The sequence below is a fragment of the Fringilla coelebs genome, assembly GCF_963513975.1.
Source record: "Fringilla coelebs genome assembly, chromosome: Z".
Lineage (NCBI taxonomy): Eukaryota > Metazoa > Chordata > Aves > Passeriformes > Fringillidae > Fringilla > Fringilla coelebs.
This window is the reverse complement of record NC_140031.1, coordinates 9,473,893-9,487,095: the sequence shown is the minus strand read 5'-3', so window position 1 is coordinate 9,487,095 and position 13,203 is coordinate 9,473,893. Positions and strand designations below refer to the sequence as shown.

At 45.0% G+C, this 13,203-nt stretch overlaps 1 protein-coding gene across 1 annotated transcript in view; it reads right to left on the bottom strand.

Annotated features, from left to right (window-relative positions):
- Positions 1-3,257, bottom strand: part of LOC311165575 (phospholipid-transporting ATPase ID-like) — a gene marked incomplete at its 3' end in the record, with an annotated part of 48,941 nt that extends 45,684 nt beyond the window's left edge. The window contains exon 1 of the mRNA XM_084225650.1: positions 3,141-3,257. The remainder of the gene's footprint in view (positions 1-3,140) is intronic.
- Positions 3,258-13,203: the final 9,946 nt, after the last annotated feature.

The window sequence follows — 13,203 nt, the reverse complement described above, 5'->3', positions numbered from 1 at the left end:
AACTGGGTGTTTCAATAGCCACAATGAGAGGCTGCTTTGACAGGTCTTGAATAGGGAAGTGATGTTTTCTCACAAACCAAATTCTGCCTCATTTACGAGAGGTAGAAGCGAGGTGGGTCAAGGTAATCCCAAGCACAGACTGAGTTTGGGATTGAATGGTTTGAAAGCAGATCAGAGGAGAAGGGCTTGAGGGAGCTGCTGGATGAGGAACTCAACATGAGCTGGCTGTGTGCACTCACAGCCCAGAGAGCCAAACGTGTCCTGGGCTGCATCCAGAGCCCCGTGGGCAGCAGGGCAGGGAGGGGATTCTGCCCCTCTGCTCTGCTCTGCTGAGACCCACCTGGAGCACTGCATCCAGAGCTGGGCTGCCAGCACGGGAGGGACAGGGACCTGCTGGAGTCAGCCCAGAGGAGGGCACTGAGAGTGATCAGAGGGATGGAGCACCTTGGCTGTGGAGACAGGCTGAGAGAGGGGGGAGGGTTTGTTTAGCCTGGAGAAGGGAAGGCTTTGGTGGGATCTTAGAGCAAATTTCAAAACTTAGGCTACAAGAGAGCTTGAGAGGAACTTTCAGCAAGGCATGTAATGTCAGGACCAGGGTGAATGGCTTCCAACTGAAAGAGAGTAGGCTTATATTAGATATTAGGAAGAAATTCTTTACTGGGAGGGTGATGAGGCCCTGGCACAGGATGCCCAGAGAAGCTGTGGGCACCCCATCCCTGGAAATGCTCAAGGCCAGGCTGGATGGGGCTCTGAGCAACCTGGACTAGTGAAAGGTGTTCCTGCCCATGGCATGGGAGCTGGAACAGGATGATATTGAAGGTCCCTTCCAACCCAAACCATTCCACAATTCAGTGATTTGGCTTGAGGACACAACTGCAAAACTCCTCCTGCATGAGGGGTAAATTGCAATGAGCTACCACCTGTGGGCCTGGCAAAGGTTCACTGAGGGCTGTACTGCAGACTGGAGGAGGAGGGAGGCATTTCCCACCGCTGTATCCTTGAGTGGCAAAATGATAAAAGGCATGGCACAAGCTGGATGAATGCAGAGCAGATGTTGTGGATGGAAAACATGTCTCTTTTCTTGGCCCTGTTTCTCTGGACAAAGCTATATGATACATCAGATCCAATGATAAATATGAATTAGAATATACTTGGTGCCTCTGTTCCTATCACTTCATTCCCAGACTCTGTGAAATGATCCATGTTAAATACAATAATTTTTGGAAGGGTTATTTTAATCCAGATCATGGGGTGTAGTTCAGTACAGACTGAAATTCCTGCCCAAGCAGTGGTCATATCAGATCTGAGGGGGCAGTGAGTAGAGCTGAAGTACGAGAAGCAAGCCCCCAGAAATGAGGAGAATTAGCCAGAAGAACAAGATTTCTCCAGTCAGTTTTGCCACCAAATATCCTGTGGTGTGTATACCCACAAAAAACTTTCAACAACCCTGTGCAGGTACAAATTCAGAAAGCGTATCATGCCTCCACTCACCTTTTCAGGTCAGGTCAGTTTTTGCACAAAAGTTTGGGGTTTTTTAAATTTCTGTTTAGATGATGCAATGATCATAAATACCCACTGATCTTAGAATTCTATCATTTTTTCATGCTAAAGTACTAAATTTCCAATCAATAACTCAACATAGGAGAAAATAGGTCCCAGGCAGTGAGCATCATGACAAAAAAGGTTGAAAACTTCTTTTCTCCACTTGTTGCTCTTGGTGGAGTAATGATGTTAAATATGAGATCTCAGTGCCTAAATTTGAACATGTATCATTTACACTGGATGTGGAGGCACATCTGAGAAAATACTAAGGATTTAAATACATCAGGTCCTCAACCTCCCTGTTTTATCCATGGTCTTGTTGCCACATGTCATATGCTGGAGCTGGGCAGTCACAGTCACTCACAGGTATTGCAAAAGGAGGGCATCACAGTGCAGTGTTTGCCAAGGCTCTGGTTAGAGCAGCACTAAGGCCTGGCACAGCTGGCACAAACTGACCTTCCCATGTGCCACACAAAGGCCTGTTTGCCAAGGGGCCCCTTTGAACTGAAGATGCACTAACTGTTTCAGTCAAATTTGTCAAATTTTGGTTCCTTAGAGAACAATGCATTTGCTTTTCCTCACCAAAAGCAGACGCAAAAATTTCAGCCATTAGAAGTAATTAGTATTAATCATCTTTCAGCACTGAACTACATTACTATTTGCATTTCTCCACCCCTCCTTACATCCTCTTGTGTTTGAATACCTCAAGAGCAAAACAGGGAATAGCATGTGTTGTACCACTCCCTGCTTTGCAAACACAGGTGAGCTGCAGAGTGGACAACCAAAATGTGTGTTTTGAATCCAAAAACTACTCTTTTTCAGGATTGAAACACAATTAAAACCTGGAATAAGTTTAAGGCACTGTGAGTGGTCACTCCTGCCATCAGGGTTTACAAAAGTAGTGTAGCCTCTGGTTTAAATCTACCGACTCGGTGTCAAGTGTTTGACAGTATCCCTGAAACCTCCCTGCTTTTTCCACACCTGCAGAGGTATCGTGGATGAGGTGAGCCAGCCCTACAGCTATTTTCTGGTGCTGTTCCAAACTATATATACAGAAACCCATGAAACTCTGCGTTCCCACCCCTACACTCCAATGTGCCAATGCAATTAGCTGTAATTGCTGGGAAACAGGCTCAGTCTGTTATCTGCTACGTCTTAAAGTAATGATCCAGCATCCTCCATCTGTCTTCATTAAAACACTCTTTAAACTGACACCAGGACAGCAGTCAAAAAACCTGCATTCAGCTCCTCTGGGTAAGTTAGTTGCGACGATGCTCAAGTTACGGATCAACAGCTGTGGCGGAGCGGGTTCCCAAAGAGAAAGGCAGTCTGATCCCTCCGAAACAAACAATAGCAGCTTCCCCGGGCGGCTGCTGCTGCTCCTCCTGCTGCTGCTGCTGCTTGGAATCATGCACAGCCCAGCTCACTCCACCCAGACGTCTCTCAGCTCGCCCGTAGGAAAAGCTCAACCCCGAGCGCTTTGATTAAGCTCCGCAAAACTCTTGGGTCTGGAAAAAAACCCACAAGTTTCTGTTCCCCGCACCACCCCGAAACTGGCAGGAAAAACAAGAGAGCGGAAGGAAAGCGTTAAATCTTACCCTTGAAGGCTTGTAAAAGTCACAGCAACAAAGTTGCTGCCCTCCATAGCACTCCGGTGCACTCCTCTCTTCTCATTTACACGCAGCTTTATCCCCTCCCAAGACCGGCGGCTTCGCTCGCAGTCGCAGCGCCAGGACATTCACCTAAGGACGCAAACCTTATCTGCGCTGTGAGATGGGCATCGCGTGTCCTCTCCGACACCCTTAAAATCCGCCGCTGACTCGCTCTGACATACAATGTCCCGGCAACTACTCTTACTCCAAGTTCCCTACTTCTTACTTCAGTCACTGGGCTTGGCTCCTTGCCAAGTTTTTTTTTTTTTTTTCCTCCCCTTTTCTTTTTTTATATTCTGTTTCCTGTAGGGAGGGAGAGTGTAGCAGCTCCCTTAAAAATAAAATGCTTCAGTGCTACAAACTGTGAAGGAGTCAAGCAGAAAAGCGCAGCAACTAGGCTTGGGGAACCCCAATTAACTCCAGAGGCAACAGCTGCTTCCTTTACCTACCTCCTGCCGAGGCAGACGCTTTCAAAAAGAAAGCAAGCAAGTAAAAGAGTCCAACATATCAAATTGCCTTCAAAAAGGATGAACTTGGGAAGGGATCAATTTCTTAGCAGCAGCCCCTCTCTCTGTGTCTGTAACACCAGAGTTGATCAGGACTCCTTAAACCCAGAGACGCAGTCCTACAAGCTGATCCCAAGGCTCCACCTCACCCACTTTCCAAAGTTGTGAGTAGCAAAAACTCTGCAGAGAAAAGCCTCATAGAGCACAATTGCATAACTCAACCACAGAGCTTCCTCCAGCCAGCCAGAGGATTGCTTCGGCGCCAAATTGCTTGCTCATCCTGAGAGCATGACCTACCCCTGCCCTCTGGGACACCTGCTTGACCACACTGCGGTCACAGGGACCCTGCCCACCAGAGCCCCCCAGCACTCTCATGAGCCTTCCAACCTTCCCACCCCATTTTCCCACTTCAACAAACAAAACACTCACTTTTTTTCCCAAGTTGTGGGACCTTTCACAATACAGTGCCCTCCTATGTGCCAGTGCCCTGGCATTTTACCTGCAGCTGCTCTAATCTCCAGACCAAAATTGGGGCAACTACAACTTTGATCCACTTCCAGCTTCCCTATAAATGTGAATTGCAATTATTTTTAAAGCACCATGTTCTTTACATAGTCATGTTCACAGTAATGACTGCCAGGAACATCTCCATGTATTGTGACAACATGAGAAACTTTAGCATTTCTATGTGTACTTGTGTTCTGAGTTTTCCTACAGGGAAATTCATGAACATTGTTAAAATTAATTTCATACCTACCCACTAGAATGCACTAATCAGCTGATTAATTATAGTAACACGAGTCAAGGCTTTGCCAAAGAGTATTTTCTACAAAATGAAGTCTTCTGTAGTCAAGAGGATAGGTAGGGAGGACTCTGGAAGCTGCAGTGGTAGTGCTCCAGTGCTGGTCATGATGGTTGAGGAACAGAATGACAATGAAGAGGACACTCTTAACACCACAAGCAATTTCTGAAGGAAGAAAAGGAGTCTGTGCCCTTTACTATGACTTCAGGGATATTCCAACTACACCTATTTGAGACAATGCTCGCTGAATTGGCTTCCTAGTTCGAGCACACAGACAAACAGCCAACATGGGACGTGGCACACAGGACTGATCTCCTGAAGATCCAGGTCATTTTCAGATGACTGTGACCTTGACAGCATCTAACTGGAGATGCACTAGCCATTCCTCTTGCACTAGCCATTTTTCATTTTCTTGCCACCCACACCTCATTTCGACAGCAACAGCCCAAGTATCACATTTTTTCCTGCAAGCAAAAGTACAAGGATCTGGATTAATTTTGGTCCTTCTACATATTTGGAGAACCCCTTGGTTTTGCCTCCTTCTGGAGTTTTCCTCCTTCTTGTAACTTTCATCTGCTTTTCTTCATGACATTTTAATATGTTAGTTGATTACGAGTCATTCTACACTACTCCTACTTTCTTTGCTGCTGTCTTTATACTTGCTTGTTTCCACTTTGGCCTCAGCCACTGTAATTTCTTCTTTCCTAGAGTTAGGTTTGTCTCCTTCCTTTGACACACAAGTGGAACCAACCATAAAGTCACCCAGCCTTGGGTCTTGTTTAGACTTTAAAGTAGCTAAGGATTTAGAATTTTTTATGATTTTATGATTTTTCTTGACACTGAAGATCTCTCTCACATACATTGACCATGACTTTTTCCCTCAGCTACGCTTTCCTTGTGGACTCCAGTGAACCTCCTCACACAGGGAAACTTAACCCACGTGGAAGCACTCAGAAGAGGAGGAGTGACTCAGGGTTATGAGCTCAGCTCTGGGTTCTCTTGTCCTTGCCTTACACTTTGTTCCCTGGACAGCATCTTCACAATTGCCACACAATTTGTATCCTCCTTTGCAGATTTCCAAACATGCCAGGGAGTGCTGCTGCCTGCAGCGGCATGTCAAAATTTCAGTTCCTCTATAAAGGGTATTCACATATGCTGTGTGTCTGAGTGGCCCCTGAAGCCAACATGGTTTGGGCAGAGATTCAGCTGGACAGATGCAACAGGGCAGCAGTCACTTGCCATGATCCACAGTGGTGGGAAGAAGCTAAATCTGTAGGTTTTCCAGTAAATGAGCTGTCTTCCTAGCCAAGCAGCCTCCTCCATACTGTGCCCCTTCACCTTTGAATCCTCCACTTTTCCCAATGCTCACTAGTCATAGAGGGCTAACGAGGGTGGGATGGATTTAAATTCATGCCATTAAGACCTTATCCACTGACTTTATTTGGGAAAGTGACTACAATCCTTCATCCTCTGCAGCATTTCAACTGTGATCAAGATGCAAAACTGAATCCACACTAATACTGTTTTAAAGGGTGCTCTCAACCCACCCTCCAGATTAGATTTGGTCTTCCTTCAAACAGCAAAGCTGACAGAGCAGAGGACTATCTCAGGAGCACCCAGAACCCAAACATGTCTGGTGACCTAGTAACATTTTGAATGTCTTAATATGCCCTTGGGTAACTGGAGCAAACTAGAGGATAGGAGAGAAGCACACCCTGGAGCATCCCCCAATGTAGACTTAAATGGAATGCCAGTCCTTGAGAGAATCTCTCCCTATGATGTGCAAGTTTTAAAATTACTGATGCTCATCTTGATGCTTTCCCAATGATCCAATGTATTTCAAAAGGAGCACTGATGGTCTGTGCTTTCCTTTACTCTCTTATAGATGCATTCTGCCGCTCCTGAACTGTGAGGTTTGAAGCTCAACCTGCTCTGCCAGGGCTGGTACCACGCTGCAGATGAGTGATGGTGCCACTCTCTGATGAGCCACGCTGGGCTCATCCCCCAGCCCAGAGCTGATGCAATCTCCAGGGATAGCTTCCACCCATCCAACCTCATCTCCATCTCCCTGAACAGCACAAGTGCATTGCTCAGCTCCTAACCATGCCAGTCACTGTTCCAGAAAAACCTTTCTGCATGGCTCTGGAGGGCTTCCTCACAAACCCCCAAGGGTTAGCCTGAGATGGCTGAAATGCCTCTCACAGCCTATGCTTCCCTTGTCCCAACTTTCCCTACTAGTCCTGACCAGTGAGGAGCTCCTTGTGTAGGTGAGGGATAAGTAGCTCACTTCACTGTGGGGACACCTGAAACATTTGTTATTATGAGCCCCTGCAATGGGTCCAAGGGCAGAGATGGCTTTCCAGCAGGAGACTTTCTGTATCCTCTTCTTGTCAAAAGTCAGAGTAGGATGCATGAGAAACACAGGACTGGAAGGGACAAACCAGGACATTATCGTCCACTTCTTGAGGCAACTTGCTGCCTGCCACAAAATTACTCCTAGTATCAAATGATCTTTTTTTTTTTTTTTTTTTCTAGCATTATTTACTGAATTATGTGTTGAAGGCTTGGCTAGATTAACCTGCTGGAAGGTGTTCTGTCCATCACAGGGGCTTGGGCCCAAGATGATTTTTAAGGTCCCTTCAACCCAAATCATTCTATAGTACTATAATTAGGTCTTTATTATGTTGTTATAGTTTTTGATGGTTAGATTGTGATGAGCTGGCCCACTTCAGAGAGGCCAGAGGACCTTGGGGGTGACCAACCGATGTTCACTTTAGGGATGTGCAGCAGGACCATCATTCCATTGAGCCACGATCCCAAAAGGGGATGTGAGCATAAAGGAGTATAATACTGTAGTGCTACAATAATTTGTAGTGCTGGTGACTGGGTCTTGAGTTGGCTTCTTGACCTGTCAGAACTCAAGTTCTGTGAATTTTGAGAAGAACAAGGAAGTCCCTGCCTGGTGGCAAAGGAGGGTGCTCTGGAAAAAAAATAGCCATCATATAAAACAAGGCACAGGAAGTCTAATACATTGACAAGAGAGAACTTGGCTCCCCTCTGGAACGCAAAACTTCAGCTAATTAAGCAAAGATCTAAAATATCTGTGCTAACACAATATGACATAAATAAGCACAAAACAATTTATTTCCCTGGATATTTCCCCAACAAAACTGCATGACATTTTAATCCACAGTTTGCACTTCAACTGCAGCACCACCTTGGCAGTAAATAAGCCATATATACCCACAGCTGCCCCAGCGTGGCTGCAGCACATGCCAGATCCCAGCACTGCCAGCCTTTGCTTTCATTCAGTGCAAGTTTAATTTATGTTATATTGTTCCAGCATCTGTTCTCCAGGTATTTAACAAAAGTGCATGTTCCTTTGCACTTGCTTGTCCGAGAGCAAAGACGTATTATTCCCATCTCTGTGCACATGGACAGTCAGTGTTTAGGCAGTGAATTCCTGTTAACTGAGATAGAAGCTGTACATGTGAATCACTCTGCAGCCTTATGAAGGATGGAAACAACCTAAAGGGTGCCTGTGGCCTTCAGGATGTGATGGCAGGGAGAAGGAGGACATGCTCTTCACCCAGCAGCTCAAGAGAACCCAAAGGAGACAGCAGCAGCTAAGCCAGTGAGAAACGTGCAGCGCACACAGCCACAAGGATGTGGGTGTGTAACTCACTTGAGGTTAATCACTGCCATTTCTTGTGTTGGGATATGATGAAGTATCACAGAAGATCCCTTTAAAAACGAGGAGATACAGGAAAGGAAGAGGTAGGTATTCAAACACCATAATCCCAGTGTTACCATTTGTCATACCGCTTCTGATTTTCTTGTGCTGCTTAAGGGTTGAATAAATTGTAGGCCTCATAAGGAGGAACAGCATTTTCTACTTCTGATAGAGTAATCAAGGTTTTGTTGGTGCATCTCCAAAAGGCAATGACACACAGCCTCAAACGGGTAATGTGCTACATGAAGATACACAACAAAAAACCCTCACATTATCAAAAGACTCTGGGACTAAAGGGAATGAAGTAAGGTTTCAACAGTACTGTGCAGCACCAAATGCCTAGTCAGGAGAAATAAAGAAAGTCGTTTTCTTAATAAGGAAGTAAAAAAACCCACAAAACCCATGGCCCTTTATCTTGGTGCGGCACTGAAGCATAAAAGCTCAACCATTTTTGGTGCCTCCCCCCCACAAGGAGATAATCTTTAGATAATCAGAGAATATCCCAGCTTAAAATAATAGACAGAGAGGTGGAAACTGCATGAGGATTAGTGCAGACAATGAGAAACTGTGCTCTCAAGCGAAATCTCCAGGGTGTGCTTTGTTATTTTAGGCTCTTTTTGTGCTGTGTTCCATTATTTCCAAATCTGTATTTTTAACTTTCTTAGCAGCCTCTTAACATGTAAAGGGAACCTACAAGAACACTGGAGAGGGACTTCAGACAAAATCATGCTGTTATAGAACAAGTGGGAATGGCTTTAAGTGGAAAGAGAGTAGGTTTATATTAGATATTAGGAAGAATTATTACTGTGAGAGTGGTAGGACACTGGCACGGGTTGCCCAGAGAAGCTGTGGATGTCCCATCCCTGCAAGTGTTCAAAGCCAGGCTGCATGGGGCTTTGAACAGCCTGGTCTGGTGGAAGCTGTGCCAGCCCATGGTAGGGGCCCTGGAAATACATTTTACTGTCCCTTCCAGTCTAAACCATTCTGTGATTCTATGATGATAACCTTGAATCTTGGCAAAAACCAGCATGTTCCTCATTCCAGATGTGTCACATCTCAAAAGCAGAGCTCTGCAATGCTCTGCCTGTGGCCCAGCTTCACACTGGGCTGCTGGTATCCCCCGTGCCCAGCTGCCCATGTAGCTGCTTAGGCTGGTTTGACAGCAAATATTCACAGGGCTTGAGTTAAGCAGAAAAGTCTTCTAAGGACTGTTAGTATCTGGCCAAGTTCCCTGGGTGAAGCCAAATACTAGAAAACACATGTAATCCCTAAAGACTTTGTAAAGATGGTGTAATCAGAACAGAATTAATGCTTTGTGTCAGCAAATGAAAGTCATGATTTCTCTTAGAAAAGCATGATTGGATTAGCTCTGGGGATGAGAGTGGTACAGAGATGTAAACAGGTCGGACAGAGGTCTGAGTGTTTCTTTGGATGCCATCTGCTTAACAGGTGGTGTCTGCCCAGGCAAGGACTTGAATTTCTTCCTAAGATCACATTGCTGTTTTGGCCATAAGAGGAAAAAACAGCGTTAACACAAAGGGGATAGTCAAAGGCAGTGTCCCAAGTGAGTTTGCAGAGCATATTTGGGAAGAGTGTATTTACACTAGTCCAGCAAAAAAATGCTGAGAAAAAATGCTGTTTGTAAACCAAATAAAGAAAAGCACATTTGCCTGGCCAGTCGACCTGCAGTACAGCTTTGCAGCAAGGGTTGATCAGAAATGAAACTGGTGACAATCCAGAGAATGACAATCTCTGGCAAGCACACAAAGTCCAAAGTAATGTCTGGTGTCCAGCTGTAGCTGGGAAATCTCCCTATCGTGTGGAGCTTCACACAGCTATACCTTGAGACTCCCAAAAATGCCTGGAGCATGAGACAATCATGCCAGTGAGGCATGAAATTTAAATAGACCAAAGTGTATATTGCTTCATTAATCAATATCTGATGTAGTGGAAAGTTTTGGGACTAATGGTTTCTTGGAAAGTTGTTTGAGCGGCTGATCTTGCAAGTGTTCTACAATTTTGTTCAGGTTTTTGGTTTTTGTTTCAAGTCTTTTGCTTGTTAATGAAACAAGAAGAGGCCTCCAAGGAGGCTCTACATCACATGAAGGGGAAGAGTCAAAGAAAAAAGGAATGCATTTATGGAGCTGTGAAGGCCAGGCAGCAGAGGCAAAAGAATTCCTCACTTCAAGAGAGAATTAGGAGGAAGAGAAACAGCTCTAGAATTAGAAATAAATTTAATGACACACCCAATTGCTTGATGGATATAATAGTAAGGAAAAGCACTGGAAACCAGTGAATTTAATGTGGGATGCCTGTGTCTTTGCAGGCAGTGGAGCCTGGAGGTTCCTGAAAGGTATCTGAGAAGTCTGACTCAGGCATTGAGGTGTCAATTGATCTTGCAGCAGGTAGAGCTGAAGAGGATGTTAATTGGGGTCATCATATTTGCAGTCCCACAAATAAATAAATATCAATCAGCATTGATAGATTCAGTTTATGCTCACATAACAGCTCCTACAAATTCAGCAGCTCAGAAAGGGATGCACTCCAGTTTGGGTGGCTTTGCTGTGGGGGAGCAGCCTTTAGGATACACCCATCCCAACAGTGCAAAGACAGAGCCCTCGGGGAAAAACACTCAGAGGACATGGCTGGAAGGGTGGAGGGGTCTAGAAAGCAAGGGAGAGCAATCCTAATTGGAATGTAAGACATCACTCTCTTGCAAACATGCATAAATTAGGCAAAACTATTGTTCTGACTCCACTCACACCTGTACCCTTTGTACTCTTGTAAAGCCGAATCTGTACATTTAAGACGGGAAAGTAAACAAAGTCTTGTTTGTCCAAGAAGTGAAATGGCAGGTAGGGAATGCATTGGCAGCATTTCACAAGACAACAAGAGTACAAATTGCATACTGAAGGGCAGGGGAAAGCAAGTGGAGATCTAAATATTAAACTTGTGGGTAATCCAAGTTCCCACTGAAACGGCAACCTGCAGTAGCTGCACATCCCAGTAAAATCAGACCCACGGGAACAACGGAGCAGGAAAGAAGTAATGGATTCAAGAGTAACACTGAATCACAGGCAGGGAGCTGCACAGGCCCCTGGAGTGAGTCAGGGGAAGGGAAAAGGAGTCTTGTTTATCTATGGATCACAGCCCTGTCTGCAACCCTTTCACTGCTCCTGCTCAGAGTGTGGCATTGGGAGCACCGTCAAAATCAGAACATTCCACCTTTAAAGTGTGAAAATCACCTTTAAATATTTAAATATACATATAGATTAGGCGTAGGTCTACAGACTGTAGAGCAGAGCTCACCTCTGAATTTTCCTGCTGCATGAGTCTCAGGTACTCAGGTTGGTTTCCTCCTTACCTCTCCGCCACTTCACACGTGTGCAGGAACCTAATCCTGCTCCTCCTGCAGCCAGTGCCGAGCGCATGAAAACATTTATGGGTCCCGGACTGGACCCATGAGTGTAAGGGGCTGGACTGATACCCAGACTAAACACGGCCAATCTAACTGTGTGGAAGGTGAGTCCAGAGTGTCCCTCTAGCACAGACAGCCTGGTCATAACCAGGGATCTGTCTTCTCTGATAGAGACGAGCTATTCCCAGTGAAACTGTTTCCTGGCTCATTTGAAGCCAGGAACAGTATAGAGACCTATACTGTTACCAAACAGCATGATTTACTGTGATACCAGCAAATTAGCCTACCTTCCAGGGATCTTTGTTTTGCTTAAGCCTGTAATAGTGAATTTCAGTAATGCAAAACTGCGTATAGGTCATGAATAAACCAACACCTAGAACCAGAGCTAAGGTGCAGTAAGTCACACATTGACTAAATAGAGATCCACAGGGAGCTTTTATCACTAAGAAAAATAAGCCACCCATTGAAAAGGAAGTAAACAGTTACTTCAGTACTGTGAATTGAAGTGATACCTTCCTCTGATGCTTTGCAACCAAGTTAACGCTGAGAAATAAAGAGAGTGACTCTGATCGCCAGTAGTATGGCCTTAACCTTTGCTTTCAATACTATTTTTGAAGCAATTTCATATTTGTAGAGTTGGGTATCACTGTAAATTTGCTTTACCTAAAACAAAAAGCTTCCTTCACCCATGGCCTCATTTATCAAAATCTCCTTCTGGCTTTCATGGGACTTCTTTTGCAGGTGCCAGGATACCTGAATAATCATGGGCAGAGAGAGGAGTAGTGTTTTGTGGTGAAAATCCTTCTTCAATACATGCTAAATTGTCTTACTCCTGGGATGCGAGTTAAAACAGTGCCAGATGTGAGAAAACATTGGAGAACTTAGTATATCAGATGAGCAAGGATTTGGGGGGAAGGGGTGATCTCTCTCAGTAGTGCAGATGGTACTTTGGATGCGTTACCTCCAGCAAAAACTTTGCAAAGTTTTCGGGCATCCACGAGTTGACTTTGCAGTGTGTCACATACTGGCTTAATGAAACAAAAATAACTATGCTAAGAAAAGACTGTCCAGGAGAAATCATTGTCCTGTGATTTCTATATAAGGGTCTTAAACAAGTGGTGCAAATGCTTCATCCCGGTCTCATAGCCTCCAGTTTTAAAGGCAGTGACACCATTTATCACTTAGCGCAGGATAGTCCAGAAAACAACTTGCTAATTGGCCCATCTACCAGTTTGAGAGAGAGCACATCCCCTCCAGAGGCAGTCAGTTCCAATGCAAACCTCTTCACGATGGAGGCCTGTGTTTTGTGTCTTTATTGTTAAATTAAAACGCAATTGCCAATAATGATGACAGGGACAACTCAGAGCACCTTTCACAGAGATGGAGAAGCCCAGCTCTCGCTTCTGAAATTTATGAAGAGAGCGAAGAGGGGCCTGGATCCAAAGCCCCCTGGATCATTCCAAATAAATGAACATGTGCTTTCCCACCGACTTTGGAGAGCTTTACCAAAGCCACACGCAGCGGTAATCAAAGCTCTAGCTTTGAGTGTT